The sequence below is a fragment of the Ambystoma mexicanum genome, chromosome 6p (assembly GCF_040938575.1).
Source record: "Ambystoma mexicanum isolate Mex_15411 chromosome 6p, UKY_AmexF1_1, whole genome shotgun sequence".
NCBI lineage: Eukaryota > Metazoa > Chordata > Amphibia > Caudata > Ambystomatidae > Ambystoma > Ambystoma mexicanum.
Window position 1 is genome coordinate 167,576,103 of NC_090935.1, and position 19,762 is coordinate 167,595,864.

Genomic DNA, 19,762 nt, shown 5'->3' on the forward strand with positions numbered 1-19,762 from the left:
CATAACAGTGCGCGAGTGAGGTGGGCACTTCTTGCAGCCTTGCACGCACTGCCCCCCACCCATTCCATCTTAAAATGTGGTCATTATTCTTAAGTGCCATTTGTTCTAATCACTACTCCTACTCTCGCTGCCACTCTCCTTTCCGCCATGTGGGAGCTCCCGTGGCACAAATAAAGAGAAGGTGAATGTGGCCCTACTCCTTATGCTGCTGTTCTGACGCTTCTACCTCAATTAATCCAGTGTCAGCCTTGCTATATTCCTGCACTTCCAAAGGCAACCATGACAAAGCTACTAGCCATGCCCTTATTCTGTGTAAAGACACATTCCAGGCGTCCATTTCAGAGAGAAGAATCGTATAAATGGTGCTTTCCTCGTTTAATAATTACTTTCCAATCTCCAATTAAATAGTGAAAGGTACCCGATACATTGTCAAGATACAACATTTGCATGTGGTGTATCTCAAATATGTATTTTTCAACATTTTTGAATTGCATGCTACCAACATGTGCTTAAGATCATACAACTGTGTGCACGATGCCAGCACTATGACTATGGAACACACCCTAGTCACAGTGTTCAGAAGCCGTAGGGGCGATTCCACTTCTGGTGTGAAGGTGAGATGATATTTGGTGCTGCAGACAAAGGTTGCTTCAGTTGTTCGAGGGCTTTTGAATGCTGCTTCCCCATTGAAATTCCTTCCAGTTTAGTCATACAAAGGCTTTACACATTTCTACCAATAAAGGGGGGAATGTTTTCAAGAGCTATAACATATTCAATCATGACTGCAATGGTGTGTGAGTTGTGGCACTCGGCAGCGCAATTGTTAATTGAAGTCCTTCTTTCTCAGTCCTTTAACACTTTGCTGATAAACACTTGTCTGCATGATCCTCTTCCTCCCTTTTCCTTTGTATTTTTGCTGTGCTCAGTGTCATCCGACCGTCGAGAACGCTGGGTGATCTTACATGTGTACAAAATGTGTGTCCAATGTGAATGATACATTCATTTGAGGAAAAAAAAACATGAGCAGCATTCCAGAGATGTGTAGATGGAATCTTGGGAGTACAAAGCATCACACACAACTAGGCACAGCTAAGAACCAAAAACATGTGAAACCATACAGTGTTTCTCAGGAGAGTGTCACACACATGATTGCCAAGGGGAGTCATTTTTACAAGAGAAGCCCTCATTTTTCACCCAGGTTGGTGCATTTAAGAGACATTGTGAAAGGTGCAGGTGAGAAATCTACCCCCTACTCCAAGGATAGTTGTATCTTTGTACCGTTAGTTATCTCTGCAGAGGCACATTGTATGGTGCTTAGTTTCACTTACCAGAGGCACATTGTATGGTGCTTGGATTCACTTTCCAGAGGCACATTGCACAGTGTTTAGTTTCACTCGCCAGAGGCACATTGCATCCCGCTTAGTTTCACTCTCCAGAGGCACACTGCATGCCGCTTAGTTTCACTCTCCAGAGGCACATTGCACAGTGTTTAGTTTCACTCTCCAGAGGCACATTGCACAGTGCTTAGTTTCACGCTCCAGTGGCACATTGTACATTGCTTAGGTTCACTCCCCAGAGGCACATTGCACAGTGCCTAGTTTCACTCTCCAGGGGCACATTGCACAGTGCTTAGTTTCACTCTCCAGGGGCACATTGCACAGTGCTTAATTTCACTCTCCAGAGGCACATTGCATGGTGCTTACCTTCACTCTCCAGAGGCACATTGTATGGTGCTTAGTTTCACTCTCCAGAGACACGCTGCTTAGTTTCACTTTCCACAGGCACATTGCACAGTGCTTAGTTTCATTCTCCAAAGGCACATTGCTGCACACCCTTAGGTTCAATCTCCAGAGGCACATTGCACAGTGCTTAGTTTCACTCTCCAGAGGCACATTCCACAGTGCTTAGTTTCACTCTCCAGGGGCACATTGCATGGTGCTTAATTTCACTCTCCAGAGGCACATTGCACGGTGCTTAGTTTCACTCCCCAGAGGCACGTTGCACAGTGCTTAGTTTCACTCTCCAGAGGCATGTTGCATGGTGCTTAGTTTCACTCTCCAGAGGCACATTGCATGGTGCTTAGTTTGACTCTCCAGGGGCGCAGTGCACGGTGCTTAGCTTCACTCTCCAGAGGCACATTTCATGGTGCTTAGTTTCACTCTGTAGAGGCACATTGCACAGTGCTTAGTTTCACTCTCCAGCGGCACATTGCATGGTGCTTAGTTTCACTTCCAGAGGCATATTGCACAGTGCTTAGTTTCACTCTCCAGAGGCACATTGCATGGTGCTGAGCATTTTTGCTATTTCTTGTATTGGGGTTCATTATTCGTAATAAAAATGCCTTTGCCTCAGCCTGGTTTATATCTTCCGGATCCGTCAGCTGATAAGCCTGATCTGGGATCACCAGTAAATCCCATGCATTGTTCACGGTATAAGTTTAAGTGACCCTGCTTGATACGGCTTCTTGTCATCATTTGTGATTGCTTCCTAATACCTTTTTCATGATAACAGGGCCTCCTCCTCTTTTGACTTCAACTCCTTATCCAATTTACTGAGCTTCGCCCCCAGTTCCTCCTGTACCTCACCTTTATACTATCTTTCTCTCTAACGTACCTTTCCACCCAAGTGGAACCTTTCTTCTTTTCATCCAAAAGCTCCTCAGCTGTTTATACTTTAAAGATTGGTGCTCTCAATCTCTTTCCATAGAGTAACAGTAACAGGCTGCCACAGCCCACCATCTTGTAGTATTTGATTGTATGGTAGGGTTCATCACCATTCTTAACATTATTTCCCACTGCATCTCTCAGTGCCCTGCTAAGATACATCTCGGGCATGTCTATTGTTTTTATACTTATTCAAGCATTCCTGCTAGCAACTCTCTAAATTCTTCTGTAATTCCAAAACTTGTTCTTGCTGCTGCTTCGTGACCCCCGCAGACTCTGTTCATGATAACGCTGTGTTCGATAGCATTCATTCTCTATACAGGTGTTCTGATCTCGACTTTAATCAAAAGCCATCATGTGCTGGTGGGCAGCCAACCTAGTAAATTGGAATCTTTCCCACAGATTGGCCAGCCCTACTATCCTGAAATTCATTTTTGGAACCTTGGGAATCCAGCCAGTAAATGAGCTCAATGGCAATATTGCCTGAATCCTTTGGTGGTGGATCTATATCTTTCTCTAGGACTGTGCTCCAGTGTCTCTCACATTGTATCTCCATTTGCGTGTGCACTTGTGTTTCTCCCTCTGTCAATGGACATGCACCCACTATGTTATCCTACCTTTCCTTTATTGTTTCATTTTCCTTACGTTGTCTATTCCTTAGTAGTACCCGGCGAGGGTCAATCAGAATGTAACAAACCATCTGATTGGCCCTAGCCGGGCATTACCCGACGCAGAATCCCTCGCCTTCATATCCCCGGAGGGGAGGTGTGGCAGACCCTCAGCTAAGGCGTGACACGGGGTAATCCCCGCACCGAGACACTACACGGCTGGAGGCTGCCATCCTCCCCTGTCAGAGATTCAGGAAAGTGATTTCTCCCCTCACCCCCATTTGAAACAATCCACTCCCTGCCCTCCCAACCCCACTTACCTTCTTTTTACTCTGTTTTTGATAGCAAATGCACCAGGAACACTCCTGTCCCCAGCGCATCTGTTTTCCCTTCTACGGCGTCCATTTTTTTCAAATTTACTTTCTAAAAAATAATCCTGGTCCGAAGCGCTGCAGCATTTCAGAACAGAAAAAGAATGGTATTAGTACTCCTGTCTTGCGGGCCAAGGTACTAATAGCAATATGGTCCTTGCCGCGGGGGAATTACTGGATCAGATAATGCCCCGGGGACTTCGTTAAGGCCATCGGAATTACCTGACTCAGTAATGCCCCCACAGCTCGGGGCTTATTGCTTAAATGTTTATGATGTATATGCTTTCATTTTCTTATGTTTCTTATTCCTCAAGCTGCCATGCCTCGAGGCCTCTGCATCTCAAAGGCTATGTGCCATACACTAAAGTGTGCTGGCTATGATTTGTAGACCTCTCATCTCCTCCTGCCTACAATGATACACCTCTGTATAAAATAAGCATTCATCTTGACGCCAAAACAAATGTATAATCTTTAAGATTTGGGGACTCTGAGATGTGGGCTGGAGCATCAGTGTCAAAATCGTTTTCTATTTTTCCAATTTTGAGGTATCCGAGTCATGACACCAGATGTCTGATTTAGCGATCTGGTTATTATACCCACCAGGGGGAATTTGGCCTGCCTTTCTCCAAAAAGGGGATGGAGTTAAAGACCTTTATTGGGGTAATCCTCCGCAGGAGCTGAAAAGAGCAACAAAGGATGGCCCTAACTGCCTCATATCTCCCAGTAACATATAGGGTTCAGAATGGTGGTAGGCTTCTCCCTTGCTGTTCCATTCACAGTCAATAAAAAACAAAGAAAGAAATACACAAATGTTGAATTCAGTAAATTGGGCGTGCCATTTCCCCCCACCCCCCGTCCTGTTGGTCTTTATTTCCATTCTGGCAATAATGGGGCTTATATCGGATTTTCTCTCCAGGCATGGTGAGATTATAAGTCTGGTAGAGTGACTGCTTGGTGTATGAGTGCTTTGTGTTTGATGCAGGGTGTATTCAACATGATGCCTTCTTGAAGGTTAACTCTGTGAGGACAGGGGTTGATTTGGACAAATGTTCTTAACCACCTGATGAGACATTTTGCAGCAAGCAGGAAGGCTTTAAGTTCAGCTTTGCTTTTTTTGCACCGCACACACAGGTCAGACCAGGCTAAGGCAGTTGGTAAGAGATACTCCACTTCTTATTACTTCTTTAAAACCATCATAAGATATATATCCTATCTGGCAAATGGTGTAAATTCAGCAAAACACAAGAGGTGGTGGCTGGAATGATTAGAATTAATTCTAACGTCTGGTAAAGCCCTTGGCTAGACTGCCACTTTAGAGGCACCATTATAAGTCAACATACATATATCATATCTGTCATATTTTGTAATTTCAGCAAAATCAAAGAGGTGATTGACTGAACTGTCCCATTTGAGGTGACTGGGGAGGCTATGCCCAGACATGGGTCCTGAGCCTTCTGAGCCTACAGATTCAAGTTAAACCTCGCTGATGATGCCCAATGATGCCAACACATGTCTGGGGATGCTTGTGCTCGTGTGCAGAAGGGATGTGAACCTGACGTTCAGGCTGGACTGTCCTTTTGGTGTGGGACCAGGCCTGATTTGCATATGGTCTTTCCCCTTTCTGTAATGGCTTGGCAGTCTGCAGAGCCATGGTCTAGAGGGTTGCCTAGAGAGATGCCAGAGGTTAAGATTCATTGTAAACCTTCCTTGAACTATCTGGCTTAGGTATTGTAACTACAGTAGAACATGCAATTAGTGCTGGTGTCAGTGAAGTTATCACTAGGCAGGAGTAGTCTCAGAAAAAACAAAGCACCACATTCCTTCTAGTGACACACGACGTGATTGGGATAATTCCAGTACAACTTTTCAGACATATCTATGAATTTGTGCATGTTTAGATTCAGGATGGCTGGATGTACAATTACATTAATTCCACTTAAAATCAATCATGTCTTATAGTAGAAGGTTCTTCAAATACAAATGTGACAAACAGACTCATTTGTTAGACTGAATGAATGAATGGATACTGTTTAGTTGCCTAATTATTAACCCGGACATTACAAGATGACACAATGTAGTAATTTCAAGAAAATACTGATTTCTAAAATATAATCAACTTCATGCAACACGTCTTAGTCAAATCTGAGTAATGTCACAGGTTTTAAGATAGTGAGGCATTTTAGCAAGACACCCCTCGTGATGATGCTGTATATCTCCCACTTCTTCAGTGATTATACATCTTTCCTTTGGATTATTTTATGGCAACCCATCTCTGCATCGGGGAATCTTGTAAAGCTTGGTTGTGTGTTGACGCTCTTCCCCGATCTGCCGCAGCAGTGTTTCACTGATTCTTAGTTCATGAACAATATACCAGGGTGGGCAGTGGGTAGTGACTTTAGACTAGTCTATAGTGACTCCTCCCCCCTCCTTCTCTTCCCACTCTTTGTCATGCACTTGCACACCCGCACTGCTTCCCGGCAAGCCTTGCACTTGGGTCTGTATCGGTAACCCTACAGACCCCCTACTTGCACCTTTGGACACCTGCTGTCTGCACTTACCCTTGCACCTGCAACCTGCAGGCCACACTTCTTGTTATTGTTTTGATCCCATGTACAGCACTGCCCCCTCCCCTTTTCCCTGGAATGTTTCCCCTCACCCTCCCCTGCACTTGCCCGATCACAATGCCACATGGCCTAGTAAGATGGTTATCTCTATCCCCCCTCTGTTCCACCTTCCCTGCCTCGTTGTGCCTTGAAACACTTGTGTATAGGCGCGTTACAAATGCCATATCATATCATACCATATCACTATGTGACAAGTCGTTAGGCCTAGTACAGCAGTTTGTTGATTGTTGCTCTTTCCTTCCCCCCGCCTCCCCTTCTCTCCTTCCCTCCAGTCATGCACTTGCACTAGTAGAAATGCCTCTGCCCTAGTAGGTTTGTTATTTTTGTTAGATCATTTGGAAACTTCAAGGCCTAAGAATGACTACTGTATTCCCTTGTTCCCTTCCCACTTTGAAGCACTTTGAAGCCCTTCACTTGTGTATAAGCGCTTTACAAATAAACAATTACAATTACAATAGACGTGCCATGGGTTTATTAACAGACCATGGAGCTCAATTTGCTCCTGGGCGCGAATTGTCTTGAGGAAACGTGTTATGTTTGCACTTAGGTGCAAACGAATACCCTCTGGACAATTTTCATCATTAAACTGCAAAGTTCCCAAAGGAGGTATACAATGCTAACACTGCAAATGTAGGCAGGGCAGGCAGCGTGTATAATGGAAAACTATGGAATCCAGATGCATTTTTGCTGGTGCTAAAAGCAGCCCTATTTCATAGAAATGCAACACATTCAGGACAGCATGGCAATGCCATGCGGGCATAAATCTGGTTACATTTGTAGATGGGGCTGGCAGAAACAGGTATTCTGTCGTGTACCCCATCTGCACTCTACAAAGGAAGGGAAACGTCGAGCAGAGTAAAATGCACGTGTAACATGTTTTTTACATTTTTTTTATGCATGAATTTCGATTTGCTGCACGTGACATTATGAGCTCCTGCGTGTGATGCACAAGCTGCAGGTGATACCATTGTCCGGTCCCCAGTATCTTGGAATACTGATTATTAATTACTCCCTTGACAATTGGCCATTACTGTGCTGTTTCCAGGATGCGGTTGGTCTCATTGTAACTGGCTCTGCTGAACCCTAATGGCGGGGCCACGTGATGATTCCATTGAGCAACAGTAAAAGCCCTGGACCTCTATTCTAGGCTGCTCTGCTTGTCTCCAGGATTAAGCGCTGAACAGATGCTGGTGTTTTTTATCCAATACGGACTCTGAAAAACACTCTTACATTTTGGACCCTGGTGATAGACCAGCTGTTGTCAACACTCCTGCAAGTTCCAGGCTCAATTATGCCAATGCATTAGAACTGGGCACTTTGAAGGTTTCCAGATTGCAAATGGCCAGAATGGGGTTTTCTCAACTAGTCTCAGCTTGTAAGCTTTAGATGCAGGTATTGTTAACACTCATGCACTCCATGTCCAAAGTCCTTTTTTATGCATCACATCCTGTGCCCCCATTACAAAAATAAATACTAGTTATTAAATGCTAACGCTTATTTCCAGTCCTCTAATATCCTCTTCAATGTTCCTCATTGTCAGTACATCTATTTCTAGGGGGTGATGGTTGGAGGTGGCACTGAAAAGTTACATTTTAGAAAGAATGTCTCTGAAAACGTTGATTTCCTACGTGATCCAAAAGGAATTGAATAAGCAAAGTTACCTTTTCTAAATTCTCAGCACCTTTTACAATCAATTAAATATGCAGACGGTCTTCACTATCAGTTGCAAGAAGTTCCCAGCTTAGTATGAGGCCCAAAAAACATTTGCAATAATGTAGTTTGCTCATTGCTTGTAGATACAACACTTTTGTACAACAGTAGGCACACTGCGATCAGCATGACACATTATTCTAGGCAATCAGAGATTGCCTGTTAGGTGATGATGTCGATTAATTTGATTTGAATGATATATTTACACATTCGACTCCATAAGCCTGTTTTATATATTATTTTTTAAAACAAGATTTTAATGTATCATTTAACAAAATAACATCTTTAATTGAGTGCCTCACTGCTTTCACCTCACAGCCTTCATGCTAAAAAGGGAGAAAACTGTATAACAGAAATTAGCAGTTACATTTCCAATTATTGGTGTGCTCAATGCATGACATGGCATGTACCCAGGAGTTCCAGGCTGCAGCAAGGTAAGCAGTGGCCATACTGGTGGTGCTGTGCGCCAGCTCCCCACAGAGAAGAATCATTGAGGCGCTCTGGTCATCTAAACGACCTTCTCTTGGCAAATGAGGATCAATGGGTTTGCTTCTAATGTGTGTATGTATAACCATGACACTTTAAAAGAAAATGCGTGGGAGTCTCTCCTTCTGATTGGAATATTTTGGTGACTGGATTGTTGGTACAATTCCATCTTTTTAGATGGCCACAGAGGGATAGTTTTTCTGCTCTATCTGGGGCGAAAAACCATCTCTTAGAGTTTTCAAATAGGGCCATTGAAAGCATGAATCTACATCTGCCCCAACCACATGGACTAGGTTATCCAGCTCCGCTTCCGACTGCTTCTTCATATTGTGTTGCTTTCAATTCTGACCCTATGTCTTGATCAGTGGGATACAAAATGGCAGCCAAAACCTGTGTATTTAGAAGAGTGACGCTTTGTCAGTCAAGGTTCCATTCCCAAATGTGACTCGTTTTGCTGCGTTTCTTGCTGGGCCTGCTCTTCCTTGCGTCTGTTGGGAAACAATGCAAAGGTCTATTTCTAGTGATGAGTTGCAGAAACCCTTAGAGCAAATAAATGACATGGTTCCAAAACTTTCTTTCACTGTTGCGACCTTCACAACGTTGTTGTCTAGCGCCCATAGCTATACTCTGTGTGATACGAAACGTACTCATGTGACAAGAAAGACTGTGTCTTTTGTTTGTGTTAGTGTGTTATTTTGTTTCCCTGACAAAATCTCTAATTGTTCTTGCGACACAATCTGCTTTTGTAACTGCCAAAGAGGTGTGGGGGAATTCCAGGTAAGGTTGGCTGATAGGGTGATGCCAAGGTACAAGAAAGAGGCGACCTGATCAAGCAATTCACCATCCAGTTTGAAATGAATATATAGTATGCTATAGAATAATGTGGCAATTCGACCTTAGGCGGCAGGCCAATACTGCCCCAGGTAATGCCCCTGCAGCCCCCTAGTTACAGGCCCGAGCGTAGCAAGGCGCCTTAACGAGGCCCCAGGGGCATTACCGTGGGTGGTATTGGCCCGCCGCCGAAAGCCATTAGTACCCCGGCCCGTTAGACCGGTGGCATTGTTTTCTGTTCCGAAACGCAGTGTGCAGGGCAAGGGGGTGAAGGAAAAAAAAAACATACTGGGGAGGCTCGGAGCGGGGATTGCCCCTTTTCAAGCCTCCTCATTGGCTAAGAGGCTGCCACACCCCCCACCGGGAACAAACACAGGCATCTACGTGCGTCCAGGGGATTGTAACGTGCTATGGCTGGAAACGAGTCAATGACGTTAGTGTATCCCGTGGACGCACGGACCGCCGGGTACTAATGTATAGTATGGCATAGCATAGTGGTTTAGATGAGTGTAGAGCATTATTTAGTGTTTGGGGAATATTCATAGTATTGTATGGTTTGCAGGTCTTTCAAGATCATGATTTTCAATGTAACTTTATTTAGTGCCCAGTTACTTAGTTTGCGAAGAGCATCAAACTGTGCTTTTAATGCTTTCAGGGTCTGGACCAATAAAAGAAATTCGCCAGCATATAAAAGTATAGGCACCGGTTCATCTACAATGCATGGCACACCTTGGACTACAATTACAAATGTATTTGCCATATGATTAAAGGACAAACGGAACAGTACTGAGGCTAACAAGTCCATCCTGTTTCACTCCCCCTGATGTGGTGATTGCGTGTGCTAAATTACCACATCTGCCGAAACAAACCTGGGTGACCGTCTCAGTAAATAGACCCAGGATGATATAAAGCAACCTACAATGCTTATATTTGACAATTTGGCCCATAGCCTCTGAAACCACCAAGTGAAATACTGCTGAAAAGTCCAGGGTGGCAAAATATAGCAGCATGGGTCCATGATTGCATTCTCATTGATCCTGTCATTCAGTTCAGAAAGACTGACACGACTGTAGGTTTTGCAGTCTACGTCGGTTAAACTGATAGGTCTGTAAGATAATATCACCTATTTTGGAAAATATTTGTACAACCGGATTATGGTGGAATTCAACCAAGAATCAGAAAATATACCTTTAGCGTCAAATTAATGAATACCTGCTTGAAACAGTTAAGACGATGCTGAACAACTGAACCAGGTGTGCCCAGGTGCTTTACCACTGTATGTATAATTTATAGCATCACTGAATTTTTGTGAAAACAAATATATCTCTATGAAGTCAGGTCTGTTAGTGCTAAAAGGCTATCAACTTCAGTATTTAATAGATGATATGGTGAAATTTGACTGTGATGTTATTTTGTGTGGCTTGAGCTGTTCATCCTTTATTGACTCTGAAAGTGTCTCTGGTCTGTTCATTAAATATTGAAGTCACTAGATTGGTCAAGTCATGATCCGAGCTATTGACTTATTTGCAGGATTTGCATGGACCTGATCCTTGGGCTATACATCTCCAGACGGTCTTTGCATCATTTTCTTGTGCAGCTCTCTGCCAACATTAGCTCCATAATGGATTTGTTCTTAGGGAGTTAGGAAAAGTAATATTGGAACCTGAGTTATCAGACTTCTTCAGCCTCCACGCAATGTTAATTGGCTTCCTGCATTTCAGATTTGCTATCTGAACCTTCTCCATCGTACAATGTGATCTTGTCTGTTTGCAGGGTCTTTTCACTTATTACAATCAGAGATAAGGTTTTGCATTATGGTTACTCTGCAGGAATAACCTCAAAGTGTTCACAGTGCTTGCATTCTTTTTTGGTAAGAGGTATATAATCTATCATGGAAACAGCTCCTCTTGCATTGCTAGTTGGCCATTGGGTTTATGTAGACCTGCTTCTCTGCTGATTTGTACTTTTGTATTTAAACTCTATTGGTCTGTTCCAATAGATATTACTGTGAGAAATTTAGATATGAAAGCATGTTCTCTTTCCATCCCAATATTTCAACGTTTCTAACTATAAAATAGCACTAGTACTTTTTTCTTTTCTTCTTTGTTTTACATACTTTCACATTTTTGCTGTTATTTTTCTTCTTTATCATTTGGCAATTAGAAATATGTAGACCACTAATAATCACCCCTAAAATGGGCTGTGGTGATTTGTTTACATAGCAGGGGTGCACGGTTTAATGCCTGACCAATGCCACTCCACCATACGTCTCCTGCACGGTTGTGCCAGAGTGAAATATCTCCAGTTCATAACAGTTTTATGTCCAACTGAATCACCCTACATGTATGCATTGTGACGGGGCGGCCCTCCACAAATAACCAATCTGACTCAGGTAGCAAGTCCAAGGGAGTTATTTTTGGAAATACAGACAGATTGGCAGTGAGTCTGAAGGGAGATACTAGTCTACCCCGGTCTTTCCCTCCTTCCTAGCACAGGGGTCCATAACGGGCTGTTAGTACTTGTTAGGCGGAAACCTGTGCAGTTCCCTCTGGGACCACTGCAAAAGATTTAGGACCACAGGTGTTTGGCAGTAAACCCACTTGGTAGCATTCTGTACCACACAGATTCACTTGGTAGCTGTGGCTGAGCAGTCAGACTTCCCTCAAGAAGAGTTAGACAGTATGTGGAGTATACAACATAGGGCAATTCTTCACAGTAAGACAAGCAAACACGCAACAAAGCTTCAGTGTAAAGATATAAAGGTATTTATTTATAACGGCACATCTATAGAAAACACTTTGGCACTATCACGGCAAACACTTCAATTACAATTACTCTACGAAGGAAACAGATCAATCCCCCCCAACAATAGTTCGACAAGTCTAGGTTTTACCAGCATCACTTATTTGCAGACAGAGGTGTATGCTTCAACCTAGATGGCACTCTAGTATTCGTTAGGACGGGAGAGAAAAATAAGCAGGTTAGGAAATCAACATGGTTCCAATACTTAACGGACAACTGCAAGGCAAGAAGACAAGAACCACGGTAGATCATAAAGTTCAGAGGCCAGGCCCACTCGGAGAGAGGCAAGGCGATATGTCCCAAAAAGTATCTTAGTGGAAATGCGTTCGAGTCTTTGTAGCAAATTGTTATCGACAGATTGGACCAGTTCAGAACAACACGCTAGAGAAAGCTTGGAGGCGATTCTATGGAGAGGCGAGGATTAAGACACCTCACTCTATCCGGCAACAAGGGAAGCCAGGTGGACACAGTACCTTGATTGTGGAGAGACAGCTCCGGCGGGGGCAGTTGTTCCTGGTGGTGGATGCACGTCCGGTCTTTGCCAAGAGAAGAGATGATCTCGTCGTAGAAGGAAAGTTGAAGATCGTTGCACCACCAGGGAAGAGACCAGCCGCGGAGTGCTCCGTCACAAGGCACCACCTTTTGGTCGCGGTACAGGGGTAGTGGCAATCCAGTTGCCGAGGTGCTCTGCACGGGCAATTCGACCACTGCGTCCTGAGACTAAGAAAAAGCAAAAGGAGTCTGGTTGTTCCCACCAGTCAGGGGAAGAGACTCTCTGGCAGGGAGATCTCCTCTGTCGTCGGGAAGTGGTGAGTTGGTTCAGCAGGGCTCCACCGGAGGTGTCGTCGTTGCAGGTCGGCTCAGCTTTACCCTCGTCGGATTCTTAGGTCCTGTGGAGACTTCTGAAGATCCAGTCCCAAAAGCCCTGCTTTTATGCAGAAAACCCCCCTTCTTTCAGCCTAGCTGTCAATCAACACACGCTAAGTGGTGAGCGGGGAGGCTCACCACTTGGGCCAATCACACCAGAGTGTGACCGGAGTTGGCAAGGCAACTCGGTCCAGGGTGCCTAAACCCCCTCCCACACCCCTGTGGTAACCCAGACAGAATGGCACCACTTTGGAGGGTCTCTGTACAGAAGCCCGCCAAAAGTGGAACAAAGGGCTCAACCTTTGGTTTAGGAGTCACAGAGACGAACACAGACGCCATTTTAAAAACCGAGTTCTGGCAGAAAATACCATCCGATAGACTTATTTAAGATAAGTAGACCGGTGGTATGTTAGAGACTAACGAGAAAAAGTATCAATCTCTAACAATGGGAAGAATCCCATAGTGTTATATTCGGGGTCGAATATAACAAGTAGTTTCCACTGCCACCAGCCAAAACTCGACGAGGGGGGACGGGACAGTGCCCCCTCGAATAACAGACCCAGGAGTAATCGAATTACCCCTACTAGTACGTCCACAATAGGATGGTTTGTACTAGTTCTGTTAGTAAATTTAGGTCTAGTAAAGCCAATGGTGACTTTACATGCCCGGGGAGACAGTAGTCAGTCCCCGGGTATGGAGTCTATGATGGAGGTCCGCTAGGACGCCCCAGTGTTACGGCACGGAGGGTGCGGTGTAACACACATAGCAAAACATATGAGACCATATGGAGTAAAGGACCACATAGCCCATAGAACATATTGACATTCAAAGGAATTACACACATTCGTGTCCAAGAGTGGGAGAAAAAGAGTCTCACTCTTGGCAGGATGGAAAAAAACAAACTCCAGAAATCCAGCAAAGCTGCTGGGGGACTCACTAGGTTAGGAAATTCAGCCTAAACAGAGAATTCTCCCTAACAGTACTACCGCCAGGTGACTCCTACTGTGTGTTCTTCTTCCTGGTGCTAATGGTGTTTTCCCTAATACAGTGGCTACATGACTCCTTATGAGTCATCTAGGCTTCTCATGATATATCCTGCTTAGTAGTCTTAGGGGATTAGGGATGTTACCTTCTTTCGCCCAGTGTCACTCCTCTGTCTGTTACTCCCATTCTCTCCTGACCCATTTCTAACCTAGTCTCAACAGATGTTCACCTCCCACCGTACTGCTGCTCCTCCGATCTCTCACTCTACCTTTGATGTTGATATCGATATTTTATTCGTATCACACTCATACACAGGTGTTTCACACTTTGATCTGACTTCTCCTCTCACTTCTAAACTCTATCAATTCTTACTGTTGCTACCCCCTGTTATTTTCATTGCAATGCTTTTGTCTCCCTTACCTCCTATGCTACCTCCTTGGTCCGACAACTCCACCACTAGCACTACTCTCTTTAATTTCTTACCAACACTCCTATTCCTCCACTCCGTCTCACTACTTCTGCGTCGCTACTATCACTCACTAAAAGTACTGTCTGCTACTACCAACTAACACTTCCTAAACCCACTACCACTCTACTACACCCACAACTACTACCACCTCCACTACCACCCTTCAACCCATATGCTATCTGTACTCCTCACACTCTCCACTCTCACACACAGATTCTCCACAGACCCCCACTCACCAATAGCTTCAGCACTCCACTTGCACCCTCCTCCTCTGGTCTCTTGGAAGTCCTCCACCACCTCTTTCATCACCTAACAAACCCACACTGCACAACTCACATTCACCTCCTTAAATACCCCACCCCCTCCTGGGATTGGATAGTTACGCTGTCCAATCACTTACGTGGCATGAGACGGGACACTGGAGAGGCTATAGGGGAGGGCTTAAAAAGGACATGTAAGCCCCACCTCTTGCTGAATTTCCAATATGGACCTTGATGGGGTCCAAGTCTTCATGTTGGCCAAACCCTGACCCAAATTATCCCTGGTGACTTTTTGGGATTTCCTCAATAGGCCCTCTGTAGAAGCTTTCATTAACTAATAAGAATCCTTGGTCTGTTAGTGGTGCTGCTCAGGCTCAATTTTGTGACCGTGCACTGGCTTGTAAAGCCTCTGCAGCACCTTTCTCTTATGGGTGGTGTTATGTGGTTCACCACATCCCATGGCATAGTTGAGACAGCTGCTGTGCGGCTCTGGAATGATCTTCCAGCTGCTACCCATTGTGTCTTCTCAATGCCAGTGTTCTCCGGCAGCGGGGCCGCCACTTTCATCCCAGCGAAGGTGGAGAGGTGAAGGGGCTTACTCGCACTCACTTGGGCATCACAGGTTGTTTGGGTTGGGCTCACTCCCTCCCTGGCCAGGGCCTGAAAGTGGGCCCTTCACAATACGTATACACACTGTAGCAATATAAGAGCTGGCTCACTACTGCCCTTTATTGCAAGTTCCTTCAACCCATTTACATCTCTTCAAGCTAGCATAAAAAACGTCATGGGGATAATGACTCCCAAATAATTTCAAACATAACCATAACAATAACTGTAAGAGTGACAGACGGGATCCTTTTTGAACTACACATGTGACAAGCTTGGAAGAGAAGAGGTGTTTTACCAACCTTATATATTGCCCCCATTTTTAGCATGGAATGATCAGAACCAGCCACGGGCAGGGTCAAATACTCTGGAACCATGTATAAGTGGACGTATTATGATGTCATGAACTACCATATCAATAGCCTCCAAGGCATCTAGCAGGATTAGCCCGCAGAGGGAGCCATAACCCAGTTATCAAAGATCCTTCCAAGTTGTATGAATGAAAAACACATTACAAAACTAGGTACAATCCACTTTACCTCAAAATTGTATTGAGACTTGAGGTGCATGAACGTTTTTTTCTGATGGAATGATTTTGGTAAAGTTCAATGTTTTTTCACGATCATGCCAATAGCAAATTGCTTTGACCGTGCTATTCTTTGAGCTAATTAAATGTTCCACCAAGTGGCTTTGTCACTGAAAAGCATTGCAAGTGTGTATTTGCATGAAGAAGGTCACAGAAAATACAGTTGTGTTGAAGAATAGAAATTCAACATTAAAATATGAGCAGCCACATTTGCTAACGTTGCTCCTGGGTAAAGTACATTTGGCAATAAACAAAAAGATATATGTGAAGAAAGGCGCAACACAGGGAGATTTGCTAAAGTAAGTCTTTATTCAAAACGTGCCCACCAGGACAGTGATGCCCAACCGTAAACTCTTAAATGCCGCTTTCCAGTTTCACGAGCCCCGCAGAAAATCAACGTAGCTCATGAAACTGGAACACGAGCGCATATAAACAAAAACACGGATCATTACATATCTCCATCCCCTAGAACAGAAAGTAGAAACCCAACACAATCAGGATAACACAATTTAACAATTACCAAGTAACCAGAAAAAAGGAAATATATATATAAAATGTTCACTGAACAAAATCCTTCATCCAACTCGGTTTACGTGTAAATCTCCTTGCAGCACTAATGTCGATCACTTTAGAACCTGTGCTTGAGGCATCACCTTCCCCCTCCTCACATGTGATTTGCTCATCACTCTCACCCTGAGCTTCCTCACAATCTTCACCCCTCACAACCTCAGTTCTTGCCAACCTGCCCTGAGACCACACTTCACCTCCTTCCAATATGACAACACTTCCACGCACCGCAGCAATCTTCTTTGGTCCATGAATTTACTATCCACACACATTTGTGAAGTCCTGGAGTTCTTCACTAGCACCCAGTCTCCAACTTTCCACTCTCTTCTCTTCACACTCTCTCTCCTGTCAAACGACTCTTTATTGATTCTCTGCCTTTGTTCTATAAATCTCATAATATCGTTTCTATCCACTACAACTGCCCCTGCTAATCCTAACCGACCGGGACAAAGCTTAGATCCTGGCTCCCTACCCTTCAGTGACACAAAGGGAGACACCTTAGTGGTGGAATGAGGAGTAGTTAGATAACTCCACATCATGTGATTTAATAAATCTCTCCATGACTGATCGGTTCGCATAGCAAGCTGAATACCTCCCTTGATATACCTGTTGACCCTCTCAACCAATCCATTTGCTCTTGGATGATAAAGTGCTGTTCTAATGTGTTTAATCCCATATACCTCTAAAAATGTCCTCATAAACTGGGAAACAAATTGCACACCATTGTCAGAAACCAATTCAGAAGGACAACCCTCCCTGAGAAAATCTCTTTCTAAGAAAGAAACCAATTCTGTTGCCGTCACTTCCCTGGTTGCTTCCCACTCCACCCATTTGGAATGAAAATCAACAAGAACAAAAATGTATTTGAATCCGTCTCCTAAACCTGCCACGGGTCCCAGAATATCCACAGCCAGTTTCTGCCATGGTTGAACTGGCACAGAATTAGGAATCAAAGGTACTTCTCGCACAACCTTATTTTTATCACTCAGTTAACATGCATTACACTGTTTTACAAATTCTTCAGCCATTCTATCCATCATGGGCCACCAGTAACTATGTCTCACTCTCCTTCTGGTAGCTCCCTCACCCAGATGGCTTTGATGTGCCAACTCCAACAAACATCTCCTCACTCCTTCTGGTAGAACAATGCAGATCTCCCTTCTCAACCTGTTTCCCACCAAACTCAAGTCTTCTTTTATTTCCCACCAGGTCTCAAACCTATTTTCAAGAACCTCCTTGTCAGGCCACCCATCCACAGTCCACTGCTAATACGTTTAAAATCTTGATCTACAAGCTCTGCCTGTTCCCACTCCTCACGGTCCACACTTACTAGCTCGGCAACAACACACTCTTCACACTCCTGAGCTTGTGCTAGTTGACGTTCCACAGGCAATCTTGACAGACAATCTGCCACCAAATTATTTTTTCCCGGCAGATAGCTAAAATCAAAATTATACAACTGAAGACCTAGACCCCACCTACTTATCCTTGGAGATCCCCCGGCCCATTTGCCACTATCAAACAACTGTACCAATGGTTTGTGGTATGACCACACAATAAACCTTCTTCCCCACAGAAAGTATTTCAAATGATTGACAGCCCAGAACATGGCCAACGCTTCAGGCTCTATTACCGAATAATTCTCCTCAGCTCCTCTGAGGGTCCTGGAAGTAAACGCTGTAACTCTCTCAACCTTATTGGTGTCATACTGTATTAACATCGCTCCTAAACCTAACATACTGGCATCAAACACTAAAACAGTTTGGTCACTGGCATCAAACTTCCCAATGGTGGGAACCCGTACAATTCCTTGTTTAATCTTTTTAAATGCTTTCTCACATTGCGTGGACCACTGCAACTTCACTCCTTTCTAAAAAAAAAGCCCTTATAGGAGTTGAAATGCTAGCAGAATCTTTCACAAGCTTGTGGTAATACTCTGCTTACCCAAGGAAGGTCCTAACTTGATCCTTATCAGAGGGACATGGAGCTCCCTCAATGGAATCCACGAAACTCAGCTTGCGTTTGATACCTTGACTCGACACTACATGACTTAGGTACTCAACAGTATCTACTGACCATTTACATTTACTCCTCCCTACTGTTAGTCCAGCCTCACCCAACCTTGATCGTGCAACTCTCAATAGATTGTCATGTTCTTCACTAGACTCTGCATATACTAAGATATCATCTTGGAAAATGATCACATTCGGAACACCATCCATCATCATCTCCATCACTCTCTGAAAAACGGCAGCCGCCGATGCCAAACCGAACGGCATCCTGCAATATTTGAATGTGCCTTCAGTGGTGATGAAAGCAGCCAGATGTTGACACCGCTCTGAGAGCGGCACTTGATGATATGCTTGTGACAAGTCAATTACTGAAAAGTTATTCGCCTTGCTCAACATAGCCATCTTTTCACTGATTATGGGTAGGGGATGACGGTCCACCAAAATGTTCTTATTAAGATCCCTCAAGTCGACACATAGACTTATGTCCCAGCTGAATTCTGTAGCTATGAAAACTGGCGACAGCCACTCTGATCCTTCCACCCTTTCTATCATGCCCCTCTGGGGTAAAGCTTCAATCTCCTCTTTTACTTTGTCCTTGAGGTTCTGTGGAACTAGTCTGACTTTATGTACTTTTGGGATAGGAATTTTCTTCAACTTGATTTCATGATCATAGCCTCTCAATCTCCCTAGGTCCTCTGTAAATACATTCAGGAACTCCTTTAACCACTGGTCTCTCACCTCTGCAATTGTGACCGGGAACTCAGCATTGTCTTGTATTTGTATCCCAAGCTTCTTCTGCTCGCTCCATCCTAACAGCGACGATCCTTCTCTGGTAATGAATATTTCAGCTTCGCAACTCCCTCCCTTAAACTTGATAGTAGCAGGACACTTTCCTCGTACGTCTATCTTGATGTTGCCTCAAGCATAGGGTTCAATGTCAGGTTGTTTCAGTTGCTCCATCTTGCCATTTACACAATTCTAGAACGTCTGTCTAGACATTATTGTCCATGGAGAACAACTGTCCACTTTCATGGTGACTACTCTGCCATTAACCAAAAAGACATCAATAGGCCCCTTTTCTCCATTTGACACATCTCCAATTTCCAGGACATGCTTAACTTGTTGAAACTCTCCCACATTTTCTCCCTGTTCAGGAAATCTAGCATTTGTCTCTATATTTTCTACTGAAGAATTTTCCCTGCAAACTCTGGCAAAATGCCCCTTCTTTTTGCACAATTGACAAGACAAGACAATTGGCATTCCGGGCAGGACAAAATGGATTTGAAGAAACATGTTAATTACAGCCACACTTAAAA